This window comes from Phallusia mammillata, chromosome 8 (genome assembly GCF_965637545.1).
Source record: "Phallusia mammillata chromosome 8, kaPhaMamm4.hap1.1, whole genome shotgun sequence".
Taxonomy (NCBI): Eukaryota; Metazoa; Chordata; class Ascidiacea; order Phlebobranchia; family Ascidiidae; genus Phallusia; species Phallusia mammillata.
In genome coordinates this window covers 7,383,399-7,396,179 of record NC_137259.1, presented here as the reverse complement: position 1 = coordinate 7,396,179, position 12,781 = coordinate 7,383,399, and positions in this window count along the sequence as shown.

Here is a 12,781-nt window from a genome sequence, read left to right as displayed (position 1 = left end):
GTTTTATCGTTTTGTGTTGAATTGGTTGTTAAAAAATGAAATAATAAACTTGTCATGTATAGTGGTCATTTTATTCCCCTTTTTCAGGACAGCAAATGCCGACAATAAAAACCTTACAGGGAACAAATTCGTTAAGCGAAACAAAGCAAAAAAATCTCAGCCCAATTTGATTTTCCCATAGAACACTAAAGTTAAAACAAAGCCACCACTATCGTATCACATTTTCTCCCGTAGTAACAAGCACTCTACACACAGACACCAAAATCTCAAAAGAAAATCCCTCTTTTATTTAAACTTCGTGCCCGTGCGATGAGTTTGCTGCTGATAACCCTGGCAGTTCATGGAGCAATGCAACTCTAAGTGCAGAGAACTTACTGGGTTACATGAAAGAAAATAGCAAGAGGCAAAACAGGCGCATCCGCACGCACGCAAAGACAAATGTGAACCAACTTGAGGTGTTAGTTGTGGTTAATTCTAATCACATTGGCATTCGTTGAATGATTTCGTATTTTGGAATACTATATACGGATCTGTTCACAAGTTCAATGATGAAAATTACGGGCCAAATAAACGTAAAAAGCGACATACTTTATTGTTCAAACGTTTCGGAAAATGCTCATGCCATCATCAGATATGAATGATTTCGTATCGTAAGAATATTGACATAACAACAGTTATAATAGACAACACTGAGCGTTTCGTCCACCAGATTGCATATTTCACAAATTTGTCGTTTAAAATTTAAATGGTGCGGCGTTTTCGCTTGTGTGGTGGCATATATTTCACTTAATTGCTCTGAAGAAGCCCTGCCGTTCAGGTGGGCACAACGTCAGCCAAATTAAGTTCTTAAAAAAAACAATTAGTAATTCGTTTTGCATCACACCAGTTAAACTACAAATTTGTTTAACAGTTTTAATAGTGAATCAAAACCATAAACAGCAGGACTTCGAATAACGATCACTGTTTACATTTATTCAACTATAAAACAGGAAAAGCAATGGACGATAAAATCCTTGGTTAAAACAGGGCCAGTTGGTTTCATTTGAACGAATATAAATTTGTTTTTCTGCTTTATGCTAATGTAATATTAATAAACTTATTTCTAAAGGGTTTTAGATCCAAGTTACAGAGCACAGGCTATACTTAAAGCACGCTTCAAACAAACATTGTGCATTTATTTATTGGGATTTTTATTCGCAAAAAAGTGGGGTAATAACTTTCACAAGACAATTTTTACAAACAAGCACATCGCTTTAAAACAATTTTAGTTCCTTAAAAACTTATTGGAAATTACTAAAGAAAGTTTAGAGACGTTACTACCACAACAAGAGAATGCGTCTACAATTTTCTTGTAGTCTGTTTACATCACATTTTCCTGCTTTGAAGCGACAAATAGCGTTTCGCCGAGTTCGCAAACCCGATGCGGTTCGTGTACGTTCGCCAATCGAAAAGTTTGAAACCTAAAACCGACAGAAAAGCAGTGGGATTCGGTTCAACGGTAGAAGAAAAAACAAGGGGTAGAACTGTTAAGCCTGGAGCCTTTTAACACTCGTTTTGTATTAGGTTTTAAGACCACATACCAAAAAGCAAATAAAATGCTTGGTTGCATGTGTAAAGATAAAATAAAGTTGTTTTCGTGAAGTTCGACTGGGTTGCAATCAAAACGCATGTTTATTGCACTAAGCGTTTATTTTGTTGTGTTTGCATTAAAAAACTGTCACCTATTCTGTAATTGTTTTGAAAAACGTTTCTATTATTAGATAAAGAACGTTGTTTCCCTCTGTTTGTCCTAGAGTAAAATGGAAATAACGCTACAATAAGGACCAAATAAACAATTCTTTAAAAGTTAAAATGTGAATTTGAATGGGAAAACGGTAATTTTATTTCATGTTTACACTCCACTATGTAATCAAGTTCAGGCTAAAAATGAATTCTTCAATTTCCCTTATAAATGCCTTTTGATTTGATAAACCAAGCACCAAACAATCATAAACGAATATTTTACATACCATCAAGCAGTCTAAAAACGAGTGACTTGTGACTTATAAATAGTCTACGATCAGCACATAACATTCACGTAATCCCTTAAGATCGGGTTACTCTTCTAATTGCGTTTAGATTTGATAATCTTAACCGCAACGACGAGTGGTAAAGCACTGGAACAGGACGACCTATTGCCGTTTTACGCTTCGACAATCGCTCAAAACAAACAATATCAGCCCAAAGTGGTGGTTTCTGTGACCTCTGTTAGTTGAGAATCTGTCAATTATCCAACATGTGATATTTGCCTGCATGTGTATAGCAAATTCAGCTAATGAAGTTAGGGTCATAATACTTTGGTAATAAAGCGGAATTTATTAGTTTTAGAGGTAAATTTCGGATATAACTTATTGGTGCATTTAAACCTTTGGTGACAAATGTTCAAAGTTACAACGGTTTAGTATAAAATGCGCATCATTGTCCATTTATTTAAAAAAAAACAATAAATTTACAAAGAATGTGACGTTTGAAACGGTTTTCCTGTGGAAAATAAGCAATGAAAATTACCCGACTTTTACTTTCAAAGCAAACCGAATAGAAACAGAATCATACACATAATCATACATCAGTGGTTCTTAACCTTTTTTCCTTGCTGCATCCCTTTCAAATCACCAACCAATTTTCGCACCCTCTTTCAAATCACTAACCAATCTTCGCTCCCCCTTCTGTAATTGCTTAAATAGAATAGACCTTACCAACCTTAATGATTCAGCATCCCCGCACCCCCTAGGAACAGTTCTCGCACCCCTTGGGGGTGCGTGCACCCCAGGTTAAGAACCCCTGTCATACATTATACAAATTAATTGTTTAAACGTACGCATCGCAAAAGAACATTCTTGGCAAAGAAATGGCCACCAACAGCGCTGCACGCACCTACATTGCGTGTGGTACTTTGAGCAAGAGTTCGACCTCTACACGACCACAGTGAATTGAGGTGCTATACAAAATGTCAGCACCCATCCAAGGTACTTCTATTGTCTCACGGTCTTTGCTACCTGATATCTTCCCTAGTTTACCCCGTTGCTCTCAGTGCTTCAAAAACTTCCTTGACAGTGTAACCCGACTGTGAACCTAAATTAAGGCGGACGGATTCGGTGAGAAACTTGGCGCGTCGTATATTTAGACTACAAAGTTCTGTCACGGAAGACAATTGCGACTCTTATGTAGAACAATTGACAGGTGGTACTTTTTTGTGACACAACTGCACTGCACTTTCGATGGTTCATGTCTGGTTTGAAAATAGAGAATCTGCAGTATACAAACGCAGGCTAAGCTGCTTCCTTTAGAATTTCTTTTACCATCTAAATCTTTTCTGTATCAAACATTTGACATTACCAAGATTCTCGATTCATATAACTTAAACCTAAATAAACTCACCACCTTTGAATTAAAAATCAGAAACAAACAAATATTATCAAGGCCCAAAACTATATCGCGATTCGCATTGTTAGCTTTTGTCTGCTAAATATATCTGCATCCAGTGCATTCTGTAAAAACTGTCAAATTCGCTGGTCAAAGCAACCAAGTATTCACAACACAACCAAAATTACCTATGAACTTTTCGTGCGATCAAAATACGTAACACAACACACGAACTAGACAGTTTGTATGGCGTTTCCAATCAACATGCTGAAATAAACACTAACATATAGCAATAAACCGTGGTATAGTTTACAATTCCCACTAATAATCACAGTCCAGGTTTACTTGCTTAAAAAATCACCAAAAAAGTCGCATGCCCTTATTACCGTTTGGCCTGCACTGACAAATCTGTTTCCTTGAACAGTTTAACAGAACAATACAAGTCACGGGAAAAAGCGTCAAGGGGAGAGAGTCGAGTCACTTTTGCACGGTCAGTGCTTGGCGTTTAGTCATAGACGGGTAATTCTACACTTGCCTGGCACTGGACCGTGTTGTACCCCCAACACTCTAAAACGCGCCAGCTTCCATCTGGAAAAACAAGGCATTTTTCTGCATGGCTTCTGCACGGCGTCTACGCTGTTGACGCTGTTGTGTAAACTAAGAAAGCTTTCCTTTCCTGAATTCTTATGTTAAGCGTTAACCGACATTTACTATCTTTTTGTGATTTTATACATTACCAGAAAGAGCAAAATTCGGAATAATGGTTTAAAAAAATTTTGCACCACATGTTACTTTACTTTTAATTTCTCAAATCCTCAAAAATACCAATCATTCAGATGCAGAACAGCTTAACCAACATAGCCTGCAAAATTTTCGCAATTTTAAAAAGCGTCTTTTTACCAACAAAGAAATTCTCGACACCAGTATTAGTCCAAATGTTTCTGCTAAAACGTCTTTTGAACATATTCAGAAATATTCTGTTTGTACACGTTTTGTTCAGATTGACTGCTAGTAAATGCACTTAAAATTAGTAGCAACAACGTAATTGTCGTTAATCCCTAAGTCGGACCATTAGCGTGACCAGACCCAATTAGGCCGTCAGTTTCAAAAGTTGCAATGACCGCACACCTGCATACATGCATGACTTGAGCTGCTGGACCCCCTTGGCACTAAAACGACTGGCTTTTTTCGAGTGCTGACAGATGTGACCAACTAAAACTCATCAGAGGACGATTTACGAAGTGGCGTTAAACAGGTTTTGTTGTAATACCGTGCTTTTGGTATCAGAACAAACCCAGAATCACGTCTTATTGGCATGGGATGTTAGGGCCAAAGTAAAATGGTTGTTTGTACATGAGACACGTTGTACGCAAGGCTTTAAACGTTTTATGCTGTTTCTAACGACTTTTATGCACTTAACCATGTCTTTTCAACTAGAAGGGTGGCTTAGCACATATTGCCCTTGCATATACACTATAACCTATTTTGAAACATAAATATATTTCCTATGCTTATTTTGTATTGGGTCCCATATTAGCCATCGTCTTTTATAACTTTAGTCGTTTCTGCAGGCAAAAACTCATGGGTCCCCACAAATGTAAAGTTGAAAATAATGCAATTCAAGAGACAACCATGAGAAAGTCGGGTGATGTAAGGTAAAACACAGTGATCGGCACTGGGCTTAAATAATAATACTATGTAGAATACAAGCTATAAAATTAGATTCACCCCAGATATTGTTTGAAGTATGTCCTATTTAACGTTTTAAAAAACTGACCCATTTTAGGGGGCTAGTAGAGCAACTAATTGGGTTCGACACACAAACTAAAAAATATGTAAAAACCACAATGACTCAATGAATAGTACTGCAAAATTTCAGCCCAATCCGCCAATGTTTAAAATTTCGACCACTAGAGGTGTTTTGAGCAACAACCGTTAATGTTTCTGACGTCATAGGGCTGTTAACAAGCGCCTAACTGCCATGGCGCAAAAACGACCACCAAGCAACCCACCAATGAGCAACATACAAATGGTTGCCCTTGTAACACTATTGCTCCAAAGAAATCTTTCGTTTGTGGTGACCAGTAACATACAAATACGTTTTACACTTTAGGGGCTTGTGGGGTAAATGTTAGGACTACAGGGTTGAACGCAACAATCGACACATATAAATGGCATACTATACAAGAAATCCAAATTTCAGCCAATTCTGACACTGTTTAAAAACTCACCCATTTTAGGGGGCTAACAGGGTAAATAACGGGGTTATCAACAAAACAAAGTGGGATGCACATCTACATAACTATATCTACCATCTGTGTAAATTTGAGCCAAATCCATCAAACATTTGATGGTAAAACGAGTCGGACAAACTTCGGGGTAAAAACACCCATTTTAGGGGGCGAGCGGGGTAAATACTGGGGTTATCAACAAAAACAAAGTGGGATGCACATCTACATAACTACATCTACCATCTGTGTAAATTTCAGCCAAATCCATCAAACATTTGATGGAAAAACGAGTCGGACAAACTTCGGGGAAAAAATACCCATTTTAGGGGGCTAGCGGGGTAAATACTGGGGTTATCAACAAAAACAAAGTGGGATGCACATCTACATAACTACATCTACCATCTGTGTAAATTTCATCCAAATCCATCAAGGATTTGATGGAAAAACGAGTCGGACAAACTTTGGGGAGAAGAAAAAATAAGAAAAAAAAAGAAAAAAAAAGAAAAAAAAACAAAACATTTTGAGTAAAATCAATATGTGTCCCCTTCAGGGAAGGGGACCCATAATTAACTTTCAAAGTATTTCACTTCACAACGCTGAAAATCTATTTTGATATCGACGTTTCACCTAAAAACCTCAACCCCAAATGAAAACTGCACAGAGTGACGTCATACGCAATGAGCGATTACTTGGCTTGTGACGTAAACAGACATTACAGCAGAAATATGCGCACGCACAAATCCCACAGGACCCGTTATGCATGGGATGCACATGAAAGTGCGATTTATCGGCAAAATGTCGGTGTGTGATGATGTCCCCCTATGGAGGGACACCACTATACACGCCGTGGGAATTTCTTATCCATGCACCGGGAATATTTTACCTTTCAAACGTTTAAACATATATGAACCAGTGTTTCCAAAATTTTGATGCCACCGACTCATATGAATCTGTAAAAGTTGTCATGTGACCGCCTCACAACACGCAACTTTTATTTAAAATTTTCATTGAATTTTCGAATTACTGTACTAAGTCAAAATTAGTGCACGACTTATTAGGTTTGGGAAACGCTAGACTCAACAAATACTGTTGAATTACAAAGCTTGCCTGCTTTGTAAATTTGCCGTTTTCGACTGTCTTCAAATGGCAAAAACATCACACGGAACGGGTTTTAAGCGTTGCTTACACTGCTAAATTATACATAACGAAAATAGTTTAAACCTGGTATGTAATAAAATATTATTATAAAAGTTGACTTCATTAACTTTTGCAAACGTTCAGCGACACATCAACTGCATAACTTCATCCAATGCAAAATGTATAAGACAACACTAGTTCTTTGAAGCAGCATTGTACAAGTTCAAATAAGGACAATTCGAAGTATATGTTTCTTCTTGACAAACATACTGACTAAATCTATGCCTCACAGGCTTACAACTATCGCAATCAAAATCATGCCAACGTTGAACAAGTGTAGGAACCTAAAATCGGAATCAAGACTTAAAGAAACTGTCATCAACACACGACACTGAAACTTACATAATTTGCAGCAACGCATAAACAAAAGCCTCAACTGCTTGTCAAAAACACTGGATTTTGAAAAGCGGCGACGCCAAACACGAATTTCAGTGGAACAGAGGAATTTTTACCGAACGGTCGTAATTTCTCAACTGCTGCGGCTTATTTAGCATCGGTAATCCGCTTAATCTTGTAAACAAACCGATCCTGCGTTGACCGGCCTTAGCACGACGCTACGATTTTGGCGACATTTCTTGTAAACGATGGGTTTGACGGCTTTGACAACTTAGCCTGGTCCAGCAGTTTTGCTACGTCGACGAAAATGCAAAACCGACGATTCAAATGCTACTACGTGAAAAACCCTTTGATAAAAACTGATGGGTTTGTTTTGATAAAAAATTAACGTTTAGAGACGCTCTTGCTCTATACGATTTTAAGGCAAAAGATAGTCAGATTTTTCGAGAAAGTTTTTGGGCATACAACTTGCTACCAATCGAAGACAAAAAATGTCTCGATGACGTCATAACTTACCAAATGACGGCATTTATTTCTATTTTTTATAAAACGGAGTGAAACTTGCCCCACAAACGCGTTTTGTCGTTTAGCACAAAAAGTAGTCAAACCACAACAATTTTGAAAGCAGAAAGAAAAAACTACCTCAGCTGCAGACTAAACATGTTATTTTGCAAAATATACAACAACATTATAAAACATAAACTACTTAGTCTGAAAACTACAGTCCGAAACCTAACTTCTGAATCTGAATGGAAAACAAAAAAACCACTCAACGCAATTGGGGAGATTCCATCCTAAAGACGTAAATTCCATTCCTAAAGGGTTACATTCCGACCAACAGTTGTAAATCCTATGGTTTCTGCAGAACATCTCTTTGTAATAGTTATTAACGTGGATTGAGAGTCAATAGCAAAGAGAGAAGTCAAAAACGTTAGAGCAATCGGGGCATCGCAGTTCGTCCCCTTGGGGCACAAGTCAGCAATAAAATGCGGTCAAAAATCAATTTTTATGATACGTCCCTTAATCTCCAGGCATAGTTCACTAATTAATACCGATACCTTGGAGATAGCAGATGGCTTATGGTGGGAAAAAGGCGTTTGTCGGGTTTACTTGGAGGTAAAGCGAATATTGATTACCGCAAAATTTGTAAGTTAAACTAAGTAATCCGCATTATAAAGCCATTCTAAACATTTAACGAGTTTGGTTTAAAAATGATTACATTGGCACCAGAAACAGCCTAATCCATTGAAACTGTTTACTTTTGTAATGATTAAAAGATGTTTAAACACCAAATTAATTACGTAAAATAAATATTGTCAGTTAAAAAGCTAAACTGACAACAATGTTGAAACCTAAGACACAATAGATAGACCATGAATCAATACAAAATTGGATGAAAAGTCTTTTTGAGAATATTGAGTTGCAAACGTACAGCTCAAAAATGGTAACGTTTGGAAAAAAATGTCCATAATAGATTCTGTTCAGGACAATATAAAACCATCTTTAAACACAATGGGAAACGATAGTGTTTTTAACCTCGAGTCGTGGACTTAAAAGTTATTCAGATAAAACTTTAGAACTCCATACTGTCTTCATTAATACACATTTCTATCGAGTTTCAATAGTTATGCTGCGGAAAATATAGTCCGAAACCTAAAACACACAGTTTAATCCAGCAGGGTTGAAACCGTATAAGGTTGACAGAATTCCACAGTCGTCGCATAATCATAGTTAAACCGCTAGGTGTGCAGCTCAACAAAAGCTCAAAAACACAACTTGATCCATAGCCTAGCCCTCTTGGATGTTTACGTGTTTTGTAAGATGTCATGGAAAAGTCGTTTCTCACATTCAATCCCGATTATTTTAATTGCTGTAAAAATGACATTATCGTGTATGGACGTACGTTTTTTATTGTTGTCAGTTTTTTTTTTCTGTTTTGAAACTGCATTCCTTAAAGTTTTGAAATTTATCGCGTAAAATCCTAAAATCTTATTATTGTCTACACCCTTTTTTAATCTCTTATGGGGAAACAATTTAAAGTCCAAATCTATTGGACAAAGCGTTTCAAGACGTTTTGACAATTTCAAAAACCTTATTGGCTCGTGTAGAGCTGCGTTTAGCACGTTCAAAACATGGAGATGAAAAAAAACGCATACATACTATAATTACAAAGTAACATTTTTTTAACTGGCGCGTAATAGCATCATTTATAGACATGACGAAATCTTGGTGTGGGAGAGCAGTGGTCAACTAAAACATCTGTTTGCTGAAAGCTAATAGCCGCAAACCAATACAGCGCGAATCGCTTTGATCCGCTCAGGGTCGAAGCTGGCGGCCAAGAGATCTCGTTGACAACTTAATTCCAGAAATTGCGCCTCACGTAATGCGCAAATAAGGCACCGCTGCCAATTTTACGCATGTCCTGCTGCTGGCCGGCCGAAGTCGAAAAAAAATCGATCTTCTGATTACGCAAGTAATGCGCATTGTGCTTGTGCTTTATCAAGCGTAACGCTCGTCATGCTCGGTTGATTACAAAACTTTTTAGAGAACTAAACATGGATTAGCTCAAACACGCGCTTTTTACCCCGCAAAAAAGAAGCCTCAGGTTTTATCCTAACGTTTCCTGGCTGGAACTCAACTTAAAAGCCAACGTGAACAAATTTCCGAAAAGGCGAGCTACCAAACCCGTATTGGATTTGCTTAAAACTGTAGATTAGCAACGGTTTTGCTTCCAAAAAGGAGTAGTACTCACTTCCAGTATAAACCACAAGGTCTTAAAACAGTGAGTTCCATACATAGCGTTAAATCCCTTTGAAGTAATTAGATAAACAAGAACCCCCTAAAAATTATCTAGACAAAGTTTTCAGAACATAGCATCAACGTAAAAACAAAGTCAAAAAGGACAAAAAACAATTTTAAGTCAGACTTATGCCCTGAAACAAATTGTCCCACACACTATAGAGAGCAGCCAAATTGAAAACAGAACATTTTCTTAATTCCCCATTTTGCACCACACAAAGATTTGTACATAATTCTATTTTTTAGTATACAGCACTGTATAAAGAGCACAAACAAACTGTAAAAATCAACTACAAACAGTTTAACACTCGACGACATCATTTACAAATACGTATGTGGCGTTTTCCAACAACAGAAACACGGCTTGAGTAACATAATCTTTATCTGGCACGCGACTGAAGGCGCCACTCGTAAGAATGAAACGAGACAATCAACAAGTAAACACACATAAACAGGAAACTCTCAGCTCTAGAAACATTCCTACCCTTTTGCTAAAAGCTAATTGATATCTCCTTTTCTCGGCTAGTGTACCAAATCAAAATTACAGTTTACACATTTTGTGCAAAATTTACAAAGCTTGCTTGGTATGCAGTCGCGAAAAAAGTGGGTTCGTGGTTCTGACGTTTCTTATATATCAGCCTTGCATTTAGTTTGACTTCTTTGCCTTATAACAACATTAAATAGAGATATAGTATTCAAGTTATGACCTTGGTGTATAAATAGCCACATGTACTATGCTTCACAAGGGGTCCCTACTATCATTTAAGCAAACAAACCTTGTGGTATATTAGGATCATAGGGTAGGGCAAATATGCATTCCAAACCCCATTAAACATATCGCAAATACTCCAAACATGCAAAGTTTACCAACTACGTAATGCAGAGGATTCCTAAAGTCTGGCGTGTGGCGACCGGGGTTTTGTTCACAGAGGCGACGTTGTTATGTCGGGAGGTCCAGTCACTGTATCAAGTGGCATGTATTGGTCCCACAGAAATAACACAAGGCTTGTACCTGTGACGCACGTTTACACGTGTTCGACAAGCAGTGTCATAACAAGTATTGGTAGTTTGTGGTGAAAAGAGAATTGGATCATATCGTTTTAGTATTTTCTAGTCAACCTAATTTCTAGTATTATGTTACAGTACATCTAACAATATTATATCACAGTACAATTTTTTACCGAAATTACACAAAATTAGTGTCCAAAAAAATATAGGACAAATCATAATACTGAATACGGATCTGTTCACAGGTTTAATGATGCATTTGTCGAAACGTTTGAACAATAAAGCATATCGCTTTTTAGGTCTACTCGGGCCGTTATTTTCATCATTAAAATGTAACAAATCAGGCATTTTTTGAAGTTGTTTGCAGATATTTAACTTCGGGTAATTTACGAAAGAGAATTGACATGAATACTGTTATTCAAAGTTACCAGCAATCCCGTTTACAAACTCCCGTGAAACGTCTTGTTTACCAATTACCGGCATCTTGTAGAAACGACAACATTGCCGAAAAATATGTACAGTAAGCTAAACAGAACGTTAAATACAGTATTTTACACGCAACAGCAAAAACGTTAACAATGAAATCGAAGCAGCAAGGAGACAAACAAATGTCAATTTTAACCGACAGTGTAGTCTACGTTTAAGCCACATATTTCCGCAACAGGCATTGGGGCAGAACACGTATAGGCGGGTTTTGGTAAAACGCTAGGGGTTCTGAAAATGTTTGCGATATGCTGTCTGGGTCCGCTTTCTGCAAGTACAATCTATGTTTGGAATGACACAGGAATCAGCATGCGACCTTATATGGTTCTTATCACTTCCATGGAAGCTCCTATCGTTAGTTTAGAATATATTTGATATTTGGTCAAGTTCAAAGGCAAGAATTCGTTGGTGTATTCGACAAGTTTGTGACATATATTTAATGAGCCTTATTTGCTACACAACAATAAATGATGAGAGTATAGGGCCTTGGTGCAGAGTTGCAAGCGGGCCCGAAATCTGAGCCCGAACCCGAAAGTATAAGCCCGAAGCCCGACCCGAACCCGAAACGTTTTTGAGAAGCCCGTTTAGGCCCGAAATTTTGATTGACAGGTCTATCCACGAAAGCCTTGCAACAAAGTATGAGAAAGAAAAAAAGAGAAAAGACAACAAACACAATGAACAATAGTAGACAATGGGGTAAACAATACGTTTTAGACCAGGGTGGGCATTCGATCAAAGCGAGAGAATTGTTACTAAAAAATGACGGAAACGGAACGTAAAGTCAGGCCCGTTTTGAGCCCGTTTTCTGACAAATACCTAAGCCCGAACCCGGCCCGAACCCGGCCCGAACCCGAACCCGGCCCGAAAAGCCCGGCCCGACTTGCAACTCTGCCTTGGTGACCTTGGTGTTGATATAAGCGTAGGTACTACTATAGGCCTACATACTAGAAACTACTTCACGAAGGGTCACATACCGCTTGTTCATAAAGTATGTGTTCTCATAAGTATGTCTACTACAAAGCTGTCGCAAATTCGTACCGAAAAAAAAAAAACAATCCTGCAAACAAAACCTGCACTTAACGGTTTAAATTCTGCCATACGCAAAAAATCTAAAATAATTGGCATTACTTTCTGTTTAAAAAATAACATAGCAATATCGCCAATAGCATGTAAACAGTAGACAGTCACGACGGTATTTTAAAAATGCACGCGCTACTTGTATACAACAAACTTACCCGTGGGTGTAGCAGACACAATGAGCTCGTGGCGATATAAGGTTATAAGCGGTGATGGCAAAGGTCGAAGGTCGACACGGAAATTAGCAG